Below are 22,743 nucleotides of genomic sequence, written 5' to 3' on the forward strand. Positions count from 1 at the left end.
ATTTTGACCATTGGAACCAAACAGGATTAGAACCCAAGTGGATGTGGAGCCAGGCTCTCATAGGAAGCAGCCGTATTTCTGTACACACGGGCCTCTTTCCTACCACAGGGCAGGAAATGCCTGCAGAAGCTGCATGTTGCCAGCTGTAGATTTCTCCTCAGTCACACTACTGCAGAGATGCGTACAAGCTTGGTCAGTTTGGCCCTGCCAACTCTGCTGCTCAGAGGATCTGTCCCTGCTGCCCCTTGCACTCACCAAAGACTAGCCCCTTCTAGGGAGAGCGAGTTAACTCAGGGAACAGCTGCCACTTCCCACACTTGCACCAGCCAGAGGATTCCCTCCCCCAATTCATACGTTTGCTGCTAACATTGCTTTCCCACCTCCTGGTTAGACAGAGTGATTGGCAGGGCGAGGCAAAAGAGCCCAATCCTTTCCATCCTCACTTGAGAGGCTCCCTGCCATACAATATCACTCCTAAGAGCCATCAAACTTGAATGGAAACACCTGTTCAACAGTAGAGATGAAAAGGGCTAGATGTTTTTCTTCCCCATAACATCTCCCTATCCCCCTTACAAGGGACACTCTCTCTCCATGGCCTGTTCAAATAAGGATGTGGACCCAATACAAAGGTATCTGCATGTGAGGTCTTTGGAATTTCTCCAGGTATTGTAACACTGCAATAACAGACCCACAGCACTGAGTCTCAGACCCTGCTTGAATGGATTTGGGCTCATGGGATATGGGTAAGAACAACAGCGTAGACAGGGGTGACTGATGTCTGCAGAGAAGGGAGCATCCCATTTTGCATTTAAAATTTTGGCAGGGGCACCAGGGGTGAGGGCACTGCACCTCTGGAATGCTATCAAGAGTCACTTGAGTGTAGATGTTCCTGCTCTGAAACTCAAGGGTGGAAGAGGCTCTCAGAGGCTAGCTCTAGCCTAAGCCCAAATATTGACACGGATGATTTTTGCCTCTGCAGCCCAACCCCTAGAAGCCAATTGGCCTGGGGTCTGAGACTCAGTGTTGTAGATTTTTTCCTTGCAGTGTAGAATACCCTCTGTGTCAGAGCATCTTTGCCAAAGGGCTGTAGTCTCTCTCAACTGTGCCTTGCAGTTAAGGGGGAAGTGTTGCCTAGCAGTTAAGAGAAGATTGGAAGCTAGGACACCTTGGTCCTATCCCCAGCTCTGCCAACGATTCACTGTGCATCCTTGGGCAAGTCATTTCACCTTGTCTGCCCCATCTGTAAAACAGGAAAAACAGCTTCACAGCTCCAGCCTTAAGAGGAGTTAGTGAATTTTGGTAACAAGATTTGAGAGCCTAGCACAGTTATTGAGCTGCTACAGTCCGAGAGAGCTAGACCTAGATCCTAAGGGGAAAATGCCAATCTGGGGGGCTTTGCTCCCAGCACATGGGGAGCACATTCTGATTTGTAGTTTCCCTGTGGCCCATTCCAGGAGGAGGTCGCTCCCATAAGCCAGACCCCGATTTGGATGCGGAGCCTTGCCAAAGTTTGGGTGTCTGGATCCAGGGTTGTGGCACGGCCAGTCTCTACCAGAAGGATGTGCGGGTACTAAAGGCAGCGCGGCACGTCCCAGGGAGAGCAAGGTCACCTCCGCTCTGCGGATACCCCCAGCCCAGCCCTGGCCCGGGAAAGGACCCGCGAGCTCGCTCTTACCCGGGCAGGCGCGCTGGCGGGACGAGCGGCTCCCGGCGAGGCTCTCTGAGCATCCAGAGCGGTTCTGCACCTGAACGTGGGTCCGCCGGGCTCGTCTGCGAGCAGCTCCCGCCGCAGGCAGGAAACGGCTCCGGGTCCAGCCTCGGGATGGTGCGGGCAGGCGAGCCCCAGAGGTGCGCCCGACTCCGGGCTAGATGCCGCTCAGCTGCTGCCCGGGCTGGCTCGAGCCCTTTTATAGGCAGCGCCGGGAACGCAGCCCGGCTCGTGGCGGGGCGCAGGAGCCGGCTTAAGGCAGCGCTGCCGGAGGGCGCTCAGCAGCGCGGGGGCGCGCCGACGTGCATCCTGCTGGGCCACCTTAAGAGGGGAGCCGGGGAAGGGGTGCGAGGGGCGGGAGCGCGGAGGGAACCTGAGCGAAATGCGGGCGCGCGCCCTGGCGCGGAGCCGCCGCGCGCCCCTGCGCAGCGCGTGTCTCCAGCCCGCGGGCCGCAGCCGCTGGGGGCTCGTGACGCTGCTGCAGGGCTGTGGCCCATGGGCGCTCCCCCGAGCCTGCTCCGCCGCTTGGCGCTGCTGCAGCCGGGCCAAGTAATGGGGAGCCAGTCCCAGCTCACTGCCCCCAAGGAAGGGAGCAACTCCGCCGGGCTCTGCCCCACGCAGCGGGTCTGTCTACACTGCGCACGAAGCCAGGCCTCGGGTTCAGGTGTGAGTCCCAGCCTCTGCGCAGATCAGCCCCGCTCACGTTAGCGAGTGCTCTCAACCTGGGTCGCAGACTCCGCGGCGGGTGGACCCCTCTGTGACTTGGGTCCGAGCCCTGCCCTCTTGCAGTGTGGACCCCGCTCCCACCCCAAACTTGAGTCAGAGGGTTTGCATGGTGCCGTGTGGACGCATGAGCGCCGACTGGAAGCCCGGGTTTACAAGGCGATGGCGATTCCCAAATGCAGCCTTGGAAACACCAAGTCCAGAAGCCTGGGTCTCACAATGTACTATATAATGTAGGCATAGCTATAGATACAGCAAGCAGAGCATGAGTTTCTGGGGCCCAGGGCTGCAATGATTTTTACTATGCCTCATCCACATCTGCTCCTCTATTCTTTCTGCTCCTTACACCAGCGTTTCTCAAACTGTGGGTTCCAACCCCCCGGGGGGTCACGAGCAACTTAGAGGGCGATCACAAACACATTAGAGGGGGGTTGCAAGCAACTGAGAGGCTGGCTGCAGCAATGGAGAAGGGGGGTCGTGGTATCACAAGTTTTAGAACCCCTGACTTACACCAAGGGCAGGAGTAACTCTCCTGTATGTCACTCTCTGTCAGCTCCACCTGCTGGGGGCAACAAAGCCCCCTATGTAGGCACATGTGTGATAGAAGAGGCAGAGTTACCGGCCCCAGCTGTTCAACAGTCAGGAGTCCCTCTCCCCACCCCAAATTATGAAAGAATAAATTTATATCCATGGTACTTCTGTTTCCATAATATGGGAACAGCTCACAACCTTTATGGATGCTGGCTGACATGGGGCAAGTCACATCCCCGCTCTGTGCCTCAGTCTCCCTATCTGTAAAATGAGGCTAGTGATACAAGCCTTCTTTGTAAAGTGTTTTAAAACCAACTGATGAAAAGCACTCAATAAGAGCTAGGTTTTATTATTCTCACAAAAGTCCAGGGCAATGTTATTATCCGCACTGTACAGACAGAGAACAGAGGGTATAAGGGACTTGCACAAGAAGTCTGCACTAATGAAAGGAACTGACCCTCAGACTCCCGAATCCTAGGCTATGGCAGCTGGACCATCCTTTCCTATCAAACAATGGAGAGGGAAAGGTTGCATTTGCTTTCCAAGCCTGTAGGCTCCACTTTTCATGGTTTCCAGATTTTCTTTGCAAAGGCCAGGCCAAGAATCTTACTTTAAAAAAAGAAGAAAGCAGAGACTCCCATGCAGTCTCTGAATTGCAGCAGTGGTGGGATGAGGAGAAGAGTTAAGAAAAATACCAAATACCATGAGAGATGTGTTAGAATTGTGAGATTTTTCAACACTGAGCACAGTTCAGCCAACTGAGTGCACGCATGGGAGAATTGGACTCAGACTCAGCAACCGTGTGCTTTCTGTGCCTCAGTTTCCCTGATTGTAGCATGGAGCAGGAAAATGCTGCCTTTTCAGGGGACTTGGGAAGGTTGCTTAGACCAGCATGCTTTCCTCCCTTCCTCAGAACCTCCTGGTAGTTGCCCTACGGGACTCCCTGAACTGCGAACAGTGGCAGAGGTGGCAAGCAGTTTATCCACTGACCTGTGGCTGGAAGCAGAATCAGTTGGCTGCGCATGTATCCCCTCCATTGGAGGGTTGATGCACCAGAGGAGGAAAGGGGGAGTCTCCTGTGGTTTTTGTGACTGGTGGCTCTCCTCTCCACGGGCTGGCTCCCTCCCTTAGTTGGTGTGTTGCAGGACAAAAAGGTCAAGTGGGGCTTCATGTTTTCTAAAGGAGGTGATGGAAGAAGGATTCACAGCTTGCCTACTTTACAGCATTGCACTGGTATAGTGCTTAGTGAAGATGCTGCTTATGCCGACAGATGAGTATCTCTCTTTGGCATAGGTGCTCCATGCCCTGAGAGGCAGTAGCTGTGTTGACAGGAGAAGCCCTCCCCTTCACATAGCACTGTCTACCCAGGGAGTTATGTTGGGATAAAACCATTGTCCTGGGGTGTGGATGTAGATTTACTGACACAAGTCTGTGGCATAGATCAGGGCTTAGTTCTCCTCCTTTAGCAGCTGTTCAAGCTGCAGGCTGGGCTCGGGCTGGCATGTAGCAGCAGCAGAGAAAGAGATGGGCTGTAATAGCTACAGAACCTCAATCCAGACCAGCAGCAGCTCTGACCTAACTTCTTTCCTCCTCCTAGGCTTCTGGAGTAGCCAGTTGGGACAGGGCCTGCACAGTGTCTCCTCCACATGCTCCTAGAGCCTCGGCTGGAGGATTCAGCATGGGAGATCCCCTTGCAGATGTTGCCACAGCCTCAGCACCTTCAGTGACCAAACCCACAGTGCGGCAAGTGCCTGAGCAAGCAGTAGCTGGCTCACCCTCAGCCAGGGCTGAACCACAGGAGTGACGTGAAATAGCAGCAGGATTGCCCTCAGGTAACCTCGCTTGTGCCATGTTATTAGATCGGTGGAGCAAAAAGCTTTGAGACCCTTGGCTGGCAGGTGCCATGCAAGGGCAATGAGTTAATCTTGCTCCCTGCATGAGCCTACAAGACCCTGCTATGTTGGGAATGTGGATTACTGAAAGCATCTTCCTAGAAAGACATCACATGGAATTTTACAGCCAAAATGACATTTACTGAACTAGAACGTGCAGGGGAACTAAACACTAGCAGATCAGTATGTGTGGCCAGACGTTCCCTCAGTGCACACACCCGAAGTGTGTCTGGCACTGCACTTATTCATTAATCTGCAGGCCTTTATGTCATGTGCACCAGATGCACTGAGCTCTGTAGGCGCCCTGGCTTCTCTATACTTGCTCCCCGCTCAGTCTAGATCAGAGCTCTCAGCCCCACTGAACCAAATATGCTCAGATTTAATCAATCCAGCCCCAGCCTCACAAGTTTCATTCCCTGGACTAGGGGTTAATCAGACCGGGGGTTGTTTCAATGACAAGTCTAGATACTGTCATTGGGAGTTGTGCTGCTGGGCAGAAGAGCCAGGTGTGCCTGCCTCTGTGTAAGGGTATCAGAAAATGACCAGATGTTTCCCCAACAGATGGCTCAGAAGAAGCCTATCTTCCTGAATCAATTCCTTAATTGCCCTGCAGTCTGAGAATTAATTAGCAGGAGAGGGGCAGCTGCACAAGAAATCTAAAATCTTAGTCACACATATGACCCCCATTACCCTAGTATCTGAATCTTCACAACACTTTATGAGGCAGGGCAATGCTGTTGTCCCTATTTTAAAGATGGGGAATGGAAGCACAGAGAGACTAATGTGATTTGATGAAGATCACAGAGGAAGCCTATTACAAAAATGGGACTTGTACCAAAGTCTCCCAAATTTTTGGCTAGTGACCTAACCAGTGGATGGTCCTTCTCTCTAGGAAGAAGTCACTTAAGAAGTACTTCATGTTCTGGGAGTCAGTCCGCTGGATTGAGGACAGGAGGAAGAGTTTAGATCCAAATCTACGGGTAAGCCTGGGTGTTCCGCTCTGAATGCCCCCTCTTTATGAGGGACATCCTTTACCTTCACCCAAGTATCCTTTGTCACATGCAAAACATGTTGAAGCTATGTGTCTAGTGGTCATAGCAGGAGACTGTGGAGTGAATACTCATAAGTTACATTTCTTGCTTGTGAAGGGGAGTATCTATTAGTTAGAGCAGGAAGAGTGTGAGTCAACCCCCTTGATTCCAGTTTGTCACTGTGGGAGGAAGGTAGGATTTCTAATTGTTAGCGCCCAGGACTGGCTCCTGTCTTCTGTTCATGGCTCTCCTACTGATTTGCTAGGTAAGTGCACAGTGCCTCAGTGTCTTCATCTGTGAAATGGGGATGAAAATTCTGCTGTTGCTCACAAGGGTGTTATAAGGTAAACCCACTGATGGATGTTAAGAGTTTTGGGGTATGTCTAGACTACATCCCTCTGTCGCCAGAAGGATGTAAATTAGACATACCAACATTGCAAATGAAGCTGGGATTTAAAGCTCCTGTTCTTCATTTGAATAAAAATGGCTGCCATGTTTTGCTGAGTCAGCAGTTTGTCGGCAAAAAGCGGCTGTCAAGACGGGGATTGGGCGACAAAGAAAGCCTTTGTCAGCCGATCCCTTATGCCTCGTAAAATGAGGTTTACAGGGTCGGCCAACAAAGGCTTTCTTTGTCGCCCGATCCCCATCTTGACAGCCGCTTTTTGCTGACAAACTGCTGACTCGGCAAAACACGGTAGCCATTTTTTATTCAAATGAAGCGCGGGAGATTTAAATCCCCGCTTCATTTGCAACGCCGGTACGTCTAATTTACATCCTTCTGGCGACAGAGGGATGTAGTCTAGACATACCCTTGACATCCTCAGATGAGAGTTGCTAAAGATGGGTAAACTATTACCATTTAGGAACTTAAGAACAGCCATGCTGGGCCAGACTGCTGGGCCATCTCTAGCCCAATATCCTATCTTCTGACGGTGGCAGATGTTTCAGAAGGAATGAACAGAACAGATCAATGATCCCCTGTTGTCCAGTCTAGTTTGTGGCAGTCAGAGGCCTAGAGACACTCGGAGCATGGGGTTGCATCTCTGGCCGTCTTGGCTAATAGCAATGCATGGACCTATTCTCCATGCATTTGGATGTTTTATTCCTGGGAGTTACTGTTATTCACTATATTTTTTGTTGGCATGCCTTGCTATACTTGGCACCGTGCCAGCATCACGGCAGACTCACGGACACATAATTGACGCCTGAAATGGTAAATCACAAAGCTGAAGGGATGGAAAATGTTTACTGACTCCTGCTTTAAAGGACTGAGCTGCACATCATTTCTGAGCCCCCCGAGTCTTGAGGCATCTGGGCTACCGTTACTGCAGCTGCTGCCTGCTTCCCCCAGTTTCCTCAGGCTGTCGCCGCACACTTAGCACAGAGCATCTGAGGCATTTTTCAGGGCTAGGAGTAGCTCATCCATTCCCAGGCATCCCCCTAGACAGCAAGGTGCTTGAGGGACATTGCACATTGAGCATCACTTATTCCAGCTTATTGAAATCGTGGGATGGTGGGTGGGGCCCACCACAGCGATGGAAGTCCAGGAGACCACCCCCAACAAACTTCCAGATGGAGCCCATTAGAGACTGGATCCTCTGCTTGTCCACGGAACAGGCCCAGCACAAGGCAAACTCGCCCCTGCTTCCTCACCTGTGTGATACAATCTCCAGGGCTCATTTAGCTCTTGATTTCCCTTAAGACTGTGCTCAGGTGAAGGAGGGCATCTGTGCTGTGGACACCTTGTCACTAGCAGCTAGGTTAAGCGCTCATTAGCTCATTCCATTTAGGACACCGAAGAGCCGTCAGATGTTGCTGACTTACAGACACTCCCTAGGTGGTCTAGAGTCATTAAGCATTAGTGATCAATAGTATTACTGAGAACATTACAAGGTTCCCCTCTATAACCTCTTTTATGCGGGGATTTATACAACTGCCTTACAAACAGCGTGTTGAACTTCCCTTTGGAGGCAGGGAGGTATTATTATCCCTAATGTACAGTTGGGGAAACTGAGGCACGGAGCAGAGAGGTGGCTTTCTCGAGGTCACGCAGAGAAGTCACATCAGAGGTATGACTATCACCCAAGCATCCTGAATATCAGCGCCCTGCTTTAACCACTAGACAATTCTTCTCCTTCCAGGAATCAAATAGTCTGTTGATCCATCTGGTTCCCATTGCCTTCTGTACAGAAAAGCATTTCCTAACTGCTTCATTTCTCCCTAGGCTTCCTGCCTTTAGGGCTTGATGAACAAATGATCGGTGGGGGTGGAGGGTCAGGCATTTGGTCCCCCAGGTTCCAGTTGTGTCAGCATTACTCCCCTGATTGTAAATCAGGCTCGGAAGATGTGTGTTCGAACAACTGGTCCTTGAACTAAACTTTGACCAGCATGCTCTTCAGGGAGGCCTCAGTGAAGCAGCCAGCAGTTACAGCTTGAAGAAAGCTGGAAGGCTGTGCTGTCAGCTCTGCAGTTTCATTTCTCTCCTCCTCGCAGCAACAGAACTACACACTCATCAAACTATTTCTGCTACAGGCTGGGGAGGAAGAAAGAGAAAGATGAGTGTGAGTTCTATTTTTAAATGCTTGGGAGGCCTTCAGATATTGGAATAATAGGGGCCATGGAAGTGCCTAGATAGACAGACAGATTGTTGTGTGGTAAATGCGATCTGTTATTCTTGAGCTTGAAGCCGGCTTTTCTTGATCACACTGTGTGAAGGACTGGTGTGCTGGGGAGATTGTGACAGAGTTATGCTCTGTATACCCAGGGTTCTCCTGCAATTCCTAGCCCCTGTGTCATGGGACACAGATGCTGCAGAGGGAATCTGGGTTTGCAACCAAAGCATGAATTCACGAATGGTTCCTACGTAGACAGGCATTCAAGTAGGTGTGTCTGTGTGTGTAGGGGGTGCACATAGCAATCTGCATGAGTAGGTGTGTGCATGCCCGCGCCTGTGTGCATGCATGTATATAGGTTTCTGTGACGTGTGTGCACAGAAGTGCCCACACACGGAGGTGTGCAAGCACATAGGAGGAGAGGGAGCGTTTGATGCTGAATAAACACAGGGGCTCAATAAACCCGTCTGTTCTCAGAGGGGAAGGGGAAAATGGTCACTCTAGGACTTGGGGTTCTTTGGGAGGGTGTATGGGGGAAACCAGCACTAAAGAGAGCTAGAGATTGGCTTCTGTTTATCCCACAAGAGGAAGGGTGTGAACCCAGTTATACTGATGGGGAGGTTCAAAGAAATCCCAAGTCGAATGACTGGAGACTGCATTTTCCAAATCCAGGCAGCACGTGAAAAATGAGCACTGTTCACCACCACAATATTGTCATCCCAAAGTGCTGTGCTGGACATCCTCAGGTTGCCCTGAATAGTGTGTGGCAAAATGGTGAACTCCATGCCCATCCAGTGGGTGGCAGGATGTGGATTAGCACTGTTGTATTCTACCCTAAGGGTGCGTCTACACTGTGGCACTAGCTCAAAATAGCCTATGCAATTTGAGCTACGCAAACTGTGTATCTTATTTCAAGCTAGTCAATTTCAAAATTTGATGATGTATATACAGCGCCTAATTTTGAAATCGACCGCTATTCTGACAAATCCCTTAATCCTTATGGAATGGGGTTTACCAGGAAGTCAAAATAGCAAGTCCATTATTTTGATTGCATTTCAAAATAATGGGCATGATGTGACGATGCAAAAAACGCTATTTCAGGATACCGGACGTACCCCGAAATAGCGCCCATTATCTAGAGGCACTCATAAGGAAAAAACCTCCACTAAGAAAATATGTATTGACCTTTCTAGAGATTTCTGAAACATCCTGTAAAATTGACTAGAGTTAAATCCCTGCTATAGAGTTCTAGAGGACAGCTAAAAGAAAAACCCTACAGAAAGGAAATCCTTCTTGGTTAAATCCTGTACTTTTAAAAACACAATCCAGATCAATTTCATCTCTGTTAAATCCTGTAGAGGCAGATAGCTATTTGTATTGTGCCCTTATAAAGTGACTACCTTAATGAGCTGTCAGTCAAGAACACAGGTCAGCTCCTCAACAGTATGACACCAGTTTTACACCAGTGTAACTCCGCTGACCTCAATGGCATTATAAGTGGCATGAAAGAGTGGACAAACAGACCCGATAGCTACCACTTTACTAGCAAGCCTGTGGATAGTCACTAGTGACTGACCAGAGCAGGCCTATCTACACTGTGTTGTTAACAGCCAATATTGAAGAAATACTGATCGGATCTAAGAAATAATATGACCTGTGCTGCTTCTCATGCACAGCTTTCCAAATACAGCTGGCAGACTCCGCTTTCATCCTTGTTGAAGCAGTGGTGCATTCTTTGCCTGCTTTGTCAGGCAGAGGGAAGGGAAAGAGAACAGAAGGCGGCTGTCGCTCAGTTACACTGTGATATGAGAAAATAGCTTCTGTTTCCCAGCTTCTCTCAGCTCCGCATCTTTCATCAACATGGCATTAAATAAGACTTGCTTTTGTACAGAAGGAATGAATGGGCTGAGTAAAGGTCAAACAGTGCTGCATGCAAAGGCTGAAACTTGCCTCACACAGCACTGGCTTGTCCTGGAAGCGCAATAATTGTCAGTCATACACGTGCTCAGAAATCTCGCTCCTCTCCTCACACATGGAAGCAGAGTCCATATGCCCAGGAAGGCAAACAGGCCCATGTAAAGGTGGCAAAACAAAGCCTACCCTTCAGCCATCCAGGAGTCTGCTGATGGCTGAGCTGAGTTTTTCCTTGCTAGTTAGAGACAGGCCCAAATCACCAAGTTTGGATTTTGATTTAGACCTGAACTTTCAACAGTGATTGGATTCTCCATGGCTTTGGTTCATCCTATTAGAGCGGCACAACCAAGCCACCACATTTGGGTCTGGATTGGGACTGTCTCCAAGTTTGGCTGTGTTTAGATCCCGGGTCAGGGTTATAGCTCTAGTTCTGCTCTGCAGGCCAGTCTGGAATGATCACTCAGAGCCACTGTGACAGGGTGTGCATACCGTGTATTGGGGCAGGAGGGCTGAAGTCCCACCTCCCGCCCTCCCGCCCCCCCACCACACTGGGCATGCTTCAAGAGCTGAGGTAGTATAAAAGGGAGCAGCTCAGATCAGTCTGGGTGGGATGCTGGAGAGGAAGGATTGGCTAGAGGAGTGCTTGAAATGGATCAGCCAGAAGCCCAGATGATGGGAGATGGAGACCTGAGGGATTGTATTGAGCCTCCAGAGCTTATAAAGCTGCTGAAGGAGACTGGTTCTATGGAACTTGATGACCCGGAGACTTTGTGAATCAACCCAATGCCGGAGCTGGTAGGAAGAGACCCAGGGAGGGTGTGTCAGGGGTATCTCCCACCTGACTAAGCTCAGCATGTTGTGGTGGTATTCCCTGCTGAGTGAGAGGTGGATCACTCCCCCACTGACAGGGCCCTGGGTTAGGGCCTGGTGGAGCAGAGGGGGCTTCTGCCTGAAACCCCTGAGACTCTAGCCATCAGGCTGTGCTACCCTCCACCCTTGGGTGGTGTTACTGACTCTAACCATTAGGCCGTGTGGCCCTGAACCCTATGGTGGTAATACTGATCCTGGCTGTTAGTCCGTGCTGCCCTGAACCCTACAGCTGTGTCATTGGCTCTAGTCATTAGACTATATTGCCCTGTTCCCAAAGCCTGTATTATAGACTGTGGCCATTGGGCTGGGCTGCCTCGGACTGGATATTCTTATGCTGTGACAGCCACCTATTAATTCCTGTGGATGTTATGTATCCCATGATTGACACAGCCCAAGCATGCAATGAAATCTTACATGCATGTGCTGGATACTTTTACACAGGCATTGTTACAAAATTCTTCTTTCCAACATGGAGTTACAGAAACATCAAAAGAGCTGGGCAATTGTACCAGTTGCATGCATGCAGCCATTTGCTACAGCTCCAGGAAAATCCAATCTACAGGTACCTCTCAGTATCAGTGATGCTGGTAGTGCATTTCCAAGGCAGGTGGCTGAGCCTGGGTGGACCTGCCCTAGAAAAACCTGTGCAAGAAAAGGCAGGTTCTTGGGCCCACTTCTAGAGGTAGCTGGGCCAAAACTGGCAGGATGGGAAGGTCCAACTCTAGAGTCAGCTGGGCCAGAGGCAGCAGGCAGAGGCGCTGTTCATGTGATAATGCTGTCTGGCAAATGAGGTGCGGTGGCCTAAAGGATTTAAGCAGGCTGGAAGAAGCCTGTGCAAGAGCCCTGGCCAATCAGGGAGAACCTTTAAAGAACCAACCAGAGGGTGGCTTGCTGGGGCAGCCCTGTATATAAGGAGCTGTCCAGCAGAGAGTCTGTTAGGTCCTGCACCTTCTCTGGTTAGGGACTGGTTCCCAGAGAAGCGCCTTCAGGAAAGCAGTGCTGGACAGGCTCAGAGGGGCTAGAGAAGGTGGCTCCAGCCTGATACCTGCCTGGCTGCTGGCCTTGCGGCAAGGGCCAGAAGGGTGCAAAGCATCACAGGGGAAGTGGCCCAGGGAACAAGAGGCAGGGAAGGGAAGTAGCAGAGAGCAGGACAAGGCTTCCACCAGAGGATCCCTGGGTTGGGACCCAGAGTAGTGGGCAGGCCTGGGTACTCCCTTTCTGCTTGTACCATGTCTAGCCACCATTGATGTGTGGCCTGGTAGGACTGTGGCTTGCCCCTGAAGTGAGGGGCTAGACTTAGGCTGCAGTTGGCAAAGGCGCTACATGAAGGACTGCTGATAACACCCCTGGAAAGGGGATGAGACACCACTGGAGAGGCCCCTGCTGACGGGAAATGTCCCAGGGAGGATGCCATGGTTGGGGAATGATGTGGTTCTGGAACAGGAGTGTGGAATGAGGACTGGGGACACACCAGTGGACTAAAGAACTAATTCCTGGGAGTGACCAGCAGGAGGCACCATGTCCATGAGTGCTCAACCCCATGGCACTAGCCCTATGACGTCTGGGCCAAGCAGGGCAACTTTCACCTGTCTGGTTCAGGTAGGCTCAGATACCTACCTAGCAAGGCAGCCTGGGAATTGTTGTTTCAGTTTATTTTGTCTATGTAGTGACTTGCTGGAGAGCTGCTACCTCTGTTCAGGCCAAGACGATTGTTGCTATGCTGGGGGCATTGGAGAAAGAGCCTCATGCCGAGGTCTGTTGTTAATGAGTTGGTCTACAGTGCAGACATAAATGTGTGTCCTTATGCAGTGCAGGCACAGACTGCTAGCACACGGGGATCAGCTACTTGTAAATGAGCTGAAAATCTGAAGTGCTCTCAAAGTACTAAGGAGCCACAGTGATGGGTACATGACAGATGGATCAATAGACAGAAGGATACACAGATTAATTGACTATTATTTAAAGGACCTTAAAGCTGCCATCATGAAGCACTAGGTGAGAGCAAGTGACCTGACTGGGTGTAAGATGGAAGTTGATACGTTTATGAATGGGATTGCACGACGGGGTTGCCTGTGACAGCTGAGGGCGAGAGTGGATGAACCAGGAGGTCCCTTTCAGTACTAGGGTATGTCTACACTACAGTATTAATTCAAGTTAACTTAATTCGAAATAAGCTAATTTGAATTAATGCATCTACACAGAAAATGCATTTTGAAATAGCATTCACACTCAGTGGACTCTGAATCGGAGTTAAGGCTGGCTGGAACCAGTTCTGGCAGGGTACCAGGTCAGGACCTCCTGTGTGGGGCTGCTGCCTGTGGCTATCTAAAGGTCTGTGCTTAAAGGGACCCTACCGCCCATCCCAGACAGCCAGTTCTCAGGTGTTTCTGCTTGCTTGTCTTCCTTGATGAGGGACAGCAAAGCATTTGTGTCTCAGAGTGCTCTGGTTGCCCTCACTTGGGATACCCTACCACTCTGCAACATGGAGACAGAGCTGCCCCTGGGCACTCTGGTGCATCTTGTGGACGCATTGCCATCAGCCTGGCTTCACTTTCTGCAGGCTGCCATCTGGGAGGTCCATCGGGGGGCTGTCAGTATTCAGGGGGCCCTGCAGGAGAGCTTCTGCCTTGCCACCACTTCCAAAGTGAGTGTGCTGTGGGTGGTGCTGATGACAGGTGCACTGAAAATCAAGACAGTTCTGTACATGCTGAAGTGGGTGACATGCCTGGAGAAGCTTTCTCTAAAAGACCAGCAAGAATTCTAGGATTAGTAGGTAAGCTGCCTTCCCTCACTCCTGCACCCCAACAGTGACCTCTTCTTCGGCCTCGAGCCTCTCTGCGTAGTGTAATTATGGCTGTTGAATGGTTAAGACAACATGCTAGAAAACTGGCGGGCAAGTAACAGAAAAAGAGTTAAAAGCTTCCGCTCTCTTTGCTGGGTATCCAGAGACAGCAATCACAGGAATAGAATAAAATAGGGGAAACACCTGTAAGAAGCCTACAAAATAGACATGTGCCATCCCCTGGTCAACAGCAGGCTGAAGAATGGGGACAGAAATCAAGAAAGGTGTCCTGGCAAAATTAAAAGATGAGTCGGGGTCCACTGCATTGCAACGACAATCATATGGTAAAAGTCAGGTTCCAGTCAAAGTAAAACCTAGAATGGTGCCTGTCAGAACGCGACAAGTAAGTGTTACGTCGAATTGAGGACGTAAATGCGTGGTTGCGCAGGAGGTGTCGCAGAGAGGGCTTTGGTTTCTTCGACCATGGGACTCTGTTCCGGGCACAAGGATAGTTAGGAAGAGATGGGATCCACCTAACGAAGAGAGGAAGGAGCATCTTCGCGGGCAGGCTTGCAAACCTAGTGAGGAGGGCTTTAAATTAGGTTCGTCGGGGGACGGTGACCAAAACCCTGAGGGGAGTGGGAAAGTTGGATACCAGGAAGAAATGCAGAGAGGAAGGAGCAAGAAAGGAGGACCCCTGTTTCGAATGGAGGAGATAGGGCAATCAACTGGTTACCTGAAGTGTTTGTACACTAATGCAAGAAGCCTGGGCAACAAACAGGAAGAACTGGAAGCCCTGGCCCAGACCAAGAAATATGATTTAATTGGGATAACAGAGACTTGGTGGGATGACTCGCATGACCGGAGCGCTGTCATGGAAGGGTACAGACTGTTCAGGAACAACAGGCAGGGGAGAAAAGGAGGAGGAGTTGCACTATATGTAAGAGAGCACTACGACTGCTCTGAACTCCAGTATAAAGAGGGAGAAAAACCTGTTGAAAGTCTAGGTTTCAAGTAGCAAACAACAGCAGTGATGTTGTGGTTGGTGTCTACTACAGGCCACCGAATCAGGTGGATGAGGTAGATGAGGCTTTCTTCGGACAACTGAGCAAAGCTCCCAGATCGCAGGTCCTGGTTCTCGTGGGGGACTTTAATCACCCTGACATCTTTTGGGAAACCAATACGGCAGTATGCAGGCAATCCAGGAAGTTTTTGGAGAATGTTGGGGATAACTTCTTGACACAAGTGCTGAAGGATCCGACCAGGGGTCGTGCGCAGCTTGACCTTCTGCTCACAAACAGAGAGGAACTAATAGGGGAAGTGGAGGTGGGTGACAACCTGGGAAGCAGTGATCATGAAATGGTAGATTTCAGGATCCTGACCAAAGAAAGAAAAAAGAGTAGAAAAATACACACCTTGGACATCAAAAAAGCAGATTTTGACTCCCTCAGAGATCTGATGGGCAGAATCCCCTGGCATGCTAACATGAAGGGGAAAGGAGTCCAGGACAGCTGGCAGTATTTTAAAGAAGCCTTATTGAAGGCACAGAAAGAAACCATCCCGACGCGTAGCAAGAGAGGCAAACATGGTAGGAGACCGGATTGGCTTACAGGGGAAATCCTGAGTGAACTTAAGCACAAAAAGGAAGCTTACAAAAAGTGGAAACTTGGACAAATGACCAGGGAGGGGTTTAAATGTATAGCTCGAGAATACCGGGGGGTTATCAGGAAGGCGAAAGCGCAAATGGAATTGTGACTGGCTAAGGATGTGAAGGATAACAAGAAAGGTTTCTACAGGCATGTTAACAAGAAGAAGGTGATCAGAGAGGGTGTGCGACCCCTTTTGGATGAAGGAGGTAACCTAGTGACAGATGATGTGGGGAAAGCTGAAGTACTCAATGCTTTCTCTGCCTCTGTATTCACGGACACGGTCGGCTCCTGGACTTCTGCGCTAAGTGACGCAAGATGGGATGAAGATAGACAGCCCATGGTGGGTAAAGAACAAGTTAGGAACTATTTAGAAAAGCTAAACATACACAAATCCATGCACCCAGATTTAATGCATCCGAGGGTACTGAGGGATTTGGCAAATGTCATTGCGGAGCCTTTGACTATTATCTTTGAAAAGTCGTGGAGATCGGGAGAAATCCCGGATGATTGGAAAAAGGCAAATGTAGTGCCCATCTTCAAAAAAGGGAAGAAGGACGATCCAAGGAACTATAGGCTGGTCAGTCTTACCTCGGTTCCTGGAAAAATCATGGAAGGGATCCTTAGGGAATCCATATTGAGGCACTTGAATGAGAGGAAAGTGATTAGGGAATAGTCAGCATGGATTCACAAAGGGCAAGTCGTGCCTGACCAATCTGATTAGCTTCTATGATGAGGTAACTGGCTCGGTGGACATGGGGAAGTCAGTGGATGTTATATACCTTGACTTTAGCAAGGCTTTTGATACGGTCTCCCACAATATTCTTGCCAGCAAGTTAAGGGAATGTGGATTGGATAAATGGACGGTAAGATGGTTAGAAGGCTAGAAGGCCGGGCCCAGCGGGTAGTGATCAACGGCTCGATGTCAGGATGGCGGTCGGTTTCTAGCGGAGTGCCCCAAGTTTCGGTTCTAGGACCGGTTTTGTTCAATATCTTTATTAATGACCTGGATGAGGGGATGGATTGCACCCTCAGCAAGTTTGCGGATGACACTAAGCTGGGGAGAGAGGTAGATAGGGTACAGAATGACTTAGACAAATTGGAGGATTGGGCCACAAGAAATCTGATGAGGTTCAACAAGGACAAGTGTAGAGTCCTGCACTTAGGACGGAAGAATCCCAAGCATAGTTACAAGCTGGGGACCAACCAGTTAAGTAGTAGTTCTGCAGAAAAGGACCTGGGGGTTACAGTGGATGAGAAGCTGGATATGAGTCAACAGTGTGCCCTTGTAGCCAAGAAGGCTAATGGCATATTAGGTTGCATTAAGAGGAGCATTGCCAGCAGATCCAGAGATGTCATTATTCCCCTTTATTCAGCTTTGATGAGGCCACATCTGGAGTATTGTGTCCAGTTCTGGGCCCCCCACTACAAAAAGGATGTGGACACATTGGAGAAGGTCCAGCGGAGGGCAACCAAAATGATGAGGGGGCTGGAGCATATGATTTATGAGGAGAGGCTGAGGGAGTTGGGTCAGTTTAGTCTGCAGAAGCGAAGAGTGAGGGGGGATTTGATAGCAGCCTTCAACTTCCTGAAGGGAGGTTTCAAAGAGGATGGAGAGAGGCTGTTCACAGTATTGACGGATGGCAGAACAAGGAGCAATTGTCTCAAGTTGTGGTGGGAGAGGTCCAGGTTGGATATTAGGAAAAACTATTTCACTAGGAGGGTGATGAAGCACTGGAATGGGTTACCTAGGGAAGTAGTGGAGTCTCCATCCCTAGAGGTGTTTAAGTCTTGGCTTGACAAAGCCCTGGCCGGGTTGATTTAGTTGGGATTGGTCCTGCCTAGAGCAGGGGGCTGGACTTGATGACCTTCTGAGGTCTCTTCCAGTTCTATGGTTCTATGATTCTATGGGAGGAAGTAGCAAACCGTACAGTCCCAGGATCGGTAAATCAAATGAAGAAAAAAATGGAATGTTTCACAGAGAATATTAGGAGCTGCGACTTAATCGCAGGGGAGAGAATGAAAAAGCATTTTCAAGTGAAAAGCTGAGATTGAGCAGGTTAACACTTAGAATTGTTGTATTAAATCATGGAGTTGCCCCAAAACAGTTAACTGCAGCAGGTAAGGACACTCCTGCAATCCTTTTGGCATGCAGACAAAAGCAACAGTCAATGTGGGACCAAATTTAGTTTTACAGTAGTAGGTAACTACTCCCACTCTCCTCGCAGATATTTTCTCCCTTTGCTAAATTTACTGCTGCCACCGGTGCCTTAAAATAACTTCAAAGTTTCCTTCTCTTAGCTTGGGTCTCACTGCCTTCCTTAACTGCTCTTCACCCTCCTTCCCTTGCCTCTTCTCACTTTGACTCTCTTTCTGTGTTAAGAGTTAAAAGTTACCATTTTTATGAAACCTCCAAAAGTTAAAGCAATTGAAAACCAAACAGATCAAGAACGAGAAAACAAGGTAAAAACTTTACATAAATTCAGTAAATTAATTATTTTAACCCTCTAGGAATGCAACATCTGGAATTACTCCTAACTTTCTTGAAGATAGGTTGCTAAGCTATAGACATGCACACTCTGCTTCTAATCCTAACTGCTAATTAATATTTGAAACATTGGCTTTTCTTATTCTGCTATATTGGAATTTGAAAATAAAGTTTAATATAAAGTAATGAAAAATGCCTTGTTACTAAATTAATAGAACAAATTTGGCATATTTTAGTATAAATTTGTATAATTTTGATTAAAAACTTTAAATAAGACTTGCTCATTTAAATGTTTAACTCTTGTTCTTCTATTCATATAGTTATGAATAGAATTCTGGTGCCATTTGGGTTTAGTTGTAAGTTCTGTGTCATGTGACTACAGTATTTTAAAATTATTTTTATTTTGTTGCAACAAAAGTCAATTTATAGGGTTTTTTGTAAGTGATACCACACTATTTTACTATCATGTTTGTGGTATAATTATTTTATTAACACCAATTTTTTTTTGCAAAGTTCAAAAAGGTCTCATTTACAAATATATTAACTTTTATTTTGCCTCAACAAATAATGCAATTGCAAACAAAGAATATTCTTATTAATCACAATTTTATTTTTAAATTTTTCATAAGAAAAGGTAGGGGAAACCTCATGATTAAGAGCTTCAGAGGGGTAGCCGGGTTAGTCTGTACAGGCTAAACTTAAAAAACAAAAATAGTTTGGTAGCACCTTAAAGACTAACAAAACATGTAGATGGTATCATGAGCTTTCGTGGACACAGCCCACTTCTTCAGATGACCGGAGGGTTGGAAATCCGGGTTGTGGATCTTAACCTTAATCATGAATACTCTAAAGACTACGGTAATATTGACAAAATGCCAATTTCTTCTTTGGGTTTTTATAAACTTGTTTTTTCTTTTAAATATAGTTTCAGGAGTGGCATGGAAATAATGTTCAAAAATAACCATTTATGCATAACGTTAACCAAACAATTTCAACAGGTTTCCACCTTGGACTCCTAAGCACAACAAAGCATCAAGAAATTTTAATATCCTCAAAGGATTTGCATAAACCTGTATTTAAACATTTATTTTGGTCTAACTGTATACTTAGTTTAATTGTATATACTTTGTTACATTATGTGAAAGGGAAGTAGTAGTTAGTGTTTGTGCTCTTAAATGGTTAAGAGAAGTGGAATTGGAATCACAAGCAAATTAACTCTAAAAAGTTTGGTAAAAATTATGTCAATAATTCTTTTGCTCAGACAGTGTTCAGCAAGGGTAAGCAACACACCTTCACATGAAAAATTGTAAGTATCTATTTTAGCAGTTAAGCATTATGTTAAGTATAAAATATTAGTAATGTCCTCAAGTGAAAATCAATATCTATACAACAACTGCAAAAGTATAACTTGTTTTATAAAAGACTCAGTCCCTATTACATTAAATTAATCTGTGCATTGTTACTAAGAACAAGAGAAATGTGTGGCTGGGTACACGGCGCCCCTTACAGCTGCCATCAGGCACGCCCCCCCCATAAGTTGGCACCCCAGGAGGCTGCCCAGCTAGCCCCCCCCTTAATCCGGCCCTGGGCACCCACTCCCCACAGATACAGACCCAGATTCAGGAAAGGGTCTAAAATGACAGCATGCTGGATAGAGATGATCTAATCCAGTGGTCCTGAACCATTTAGGACTGCTGGGTGCCCAGAGGTGGGGCCACTCCCGTGCTGGGCACCCGGGGGCGGGGCCACCCATACGCTGCATGCCTGGTGCTGGCGCCACCCATGCGCCACACTCCTGGGGCTGGCGCCGCTCCTGTGCCGTGCGCCCAGGGATGGGGCCATCCATACGCCGTGTGCCCGGGGCTGGAACAGCCCATGTCTGGGGCCGGCGCTGCTCCTGAGCCGCGCGCCCAGGAGCCGGCAGCGCCCATGTGCCTGGCACTGGCGCTGCTCCTGTGCCACATGCCCAGGGGCAGGGATGCCCATACGCCGCGCGCCCTGGAGCTGGCAGCACCCATGCACCATGCCTATACGCTGTGTGCCTGGGGCCGTCACAGCCCATGCATCGCGCGCCCGAGGGCGGGGCCGCCCATACAACGCCCACGGGCACCTCCTGGGGACCACTGATCTAATCAAGCCACAAGGTGCAGGGTGATGGGTGGTATCTAAGTAGCATCAGAGGGTGGTAACCTGATAACGTCAGCATATGGTAACCTGATACGTCAGCAGGGATGTGTAATTTGTTTGTACGTGTAAATAAAGTGGTGTCTTGGGTGGATGATCTTTGACCTAGAGGGCAGTGGAAATTTCCTACTGACTGAGTCATTCCATTGTTATGAATTGCATGTGCGTAGTGGTTCAGTAGAGGCTACTGACAACTATTACTGTACTTCACTTAACAATAAACCTGATCTGACACCTTTGATCCCTATCTGGTTTGTGGTCTCTTTGGGTCTGTTGTGGAGACTAAGTGCACAAGTCAACACGCACGGTACACATCGTTAAGTACGCACGCAATCAGCCTTCTGGTAATCATCATCAATGGAGCCAGAGACCAGTAAGGACACCGTGGCAGGAAATCCCAACCACCTCCTGAATAACTGCACCTGCTAGTACTGCACCTGCTTTGCCCTGCAGCAAATTGGAGGAGACCCAGGACTGTGAGGTTACAGCATTATGAAATTACAGGAGTCACGTGTATGCAGCATGATAAGTAGATGTTAGCTATCCGTACATCTCGTGATCTTGCATTCCCTTCCCTCTATTTGCACCAATGATTTTGTCATGGGGCCTAATCTTGGCAGGAGGAGATTTATCCCAGTGGGGGGAAACCGAAACCCACAGCAACAAAATAGGTGGGCTATTTCCTTTTATCCCTTCAGAGCATATTTGCTCAAGGAGATTGACTGGCATCACTATCGTGGCCTCATTATAGCTATCACGACCCACATGGACGCACTATTCCAGAATGAAGTTGATTTTATTCCAGAAGTGGTGGGGTAATTATATTCCAAAATAAAGTCACTTTTAGTCTGAGGGACAATGTCCGCACTCGGAGCGTTACAGGGTATGCAAACTGCACAGTGGGTAGGAGTGGGTTAATGAGAACCCGTTAGCTCTGTCCTGCTCCAACTAGGAGAGGAGCCAGGCTTGATGGCAAAGAGGGGGAATTCCCAACGCAACAGGGGCTAACCAGGAGAATGAGCAAGCTCCTAAAAAGAAGACCTTGGGTGAGTCCAGGATCTGCCTGAAGGAAGGACTAGCTGGGGCCAAAAGATGACCAGACACTGATATATACCAGAACCTCCCTAGGGATGGGAAAGTCCGGTGTGAAACTCTTACTATGCATATTGTTCCCTGGAACTGTGGGCAGGGGAGTGGTTCTTCCAAGATCTGTGAATTGTGCCCCAGGATGGGCTGTTGGAAAGGCCTAGAGGCAGCTGTGAGAGAGACACACCCAAGAAGGAAGCAGCAGGCTTGACTAAGCAGACTTTAGTTATCAGTTACAAGGTCTCTAGGCTGGATCTCAGGGTATGTCTACACTAGCTCGTTAGTTTGAGCTAGGTAGGGTAATGAGGGCAAATGAAGCCCGGGATATTTAAATAGCACAGCACTTCTGAGCTGAAGCACCCCCCTGCTATTCCAGCACTGGGCTTCCTTCACAGTTCTGCCAGTGCCCCTCACTCCTGCTCTGCAGCTCCCCTGCTATTCCAGCCCTGGATTGCTACATGGTTTCAACAATGCTCCTTAGTCCCCCCCTTTTTATTCCCATTCCAGGCCCTCATACTATTCACTCCTAATCCGCAGCACATCGGACCATCCTGTGTTGTGACTGGTGACTTTGAAAGGCTCTGAATCCCATCAACAGTTCCCCATGGGTATTTTGTGGTTCTTTTAGTGTCGCCTGCCCTTTGTCTGCAGCCTTCGTGCAAATATTCCTGCCCTTAACTAAAGCCAGGTCTATATGGCACAGTTACCAGACATGTGAAATCCACAGCCACAGGGCCAGGAGGACAGCAAGCCCCTTTTTCCTCTTTAAAGCCCATGAATTTTTGAAATTCCTTTCCCTGGTTGCTTGGTTTGGTGAGCAGGCCTAGCAGCTCTCCACTGTTGAGTTTAACTGTCCAGTTGACCAGGCCGGTTATGTGCACAGACACACTCCTGCCTGGAGTTCTCAGTAGGGGATATTGGATCTCCTGGATCTGTGGAGAGAAGAGGCTGTGCAGGCACAGCTCAGAGCCAGCTGTAGAAATGTGGGCATCTATGAGCAGATCGCTCCGGAGACACAGGAAAAGGGTTACAAGAGGGACCAGCTACAGGACTGTACAAAAGCCATGGAGCTGTAGCAGGCATCCCAGAAAGCAAAGGAGGTCATCAGTCACACGGGGGCAGAGCAGCAGACCTGCTGCTTTTACAAAGAGCTGCATGCCATCCTTGGATACTTCAAGAGACCTGTGGATACTTACAAGGAGCCTGAGTTGCAGGCTTTGGCTGTGAATGCTGAGGAGGTGGACAAGAAAGAGGAGAAGTATAGGGAACAGGTGAC

At 48.8% G+C, this 22,743-nt stretch overlaps 1 protein-coding gene and 1 long non-coding RNA gene across 5 annotated transcripts in view; one reads left to right on the forward strand and one right to left on the reverse strand.

Moving 5' to 3' along the window:
* The window catches only part of LOC102453546 (galactosylgalactosylxylosylprotein 3-beta-glucuronosyltransferase 1-like), a 42,953-nt gene extending 41,039 nt beyond the window's left edge, over nt 1-1,914 (reverse strand). For all 4 annotated transcript variants that reach the window (XM_075905755.1, XM_014577800.3, XM_025188945.2 and 1 more), the window contains exon 1: nt 1,676-1,914. The gene's annotated coding sequence lies outside the window, so the exon portion shown is untranslated. The remainder of the gene's footprint in view (nt 1-1,675) is intronic.
* LOC142819350 (uncharacterized) overlaps nt 1-6,230 on the forward strand; it is a 64,405-nt gene extending 58,175 nt beyond the window's left edge. The window contains exons 2-3 of the long non-coding RNA XR_012897222.1: nt 4,560-4,794; nt 5,747-6,230. This is a non-coding gene — a long non-coding RNA (uncharacterized LOC142819350). The remainder of the gene's footprint in view (nt 1-4,559; nt 4,795-5,746) is intronic.
* Nucleotides 6,231-22,743: the final 16,513 nt, after the last annotated feature.

The sequence above is a fragment of the Pelodiscus sinensis genome, chromosome 1 (genome assembly GCF_049634645.1).
Source record: "Pelodiscus sinensis isolate JC-2024 chromosome 1, ASM4963464v1, whole genome shotgun sequence".
NCBI lineage: Eukaryota > Metazoa > Chordata > Testudines > Trionychidae > Pelodiscus > Pelodiscus sinensis.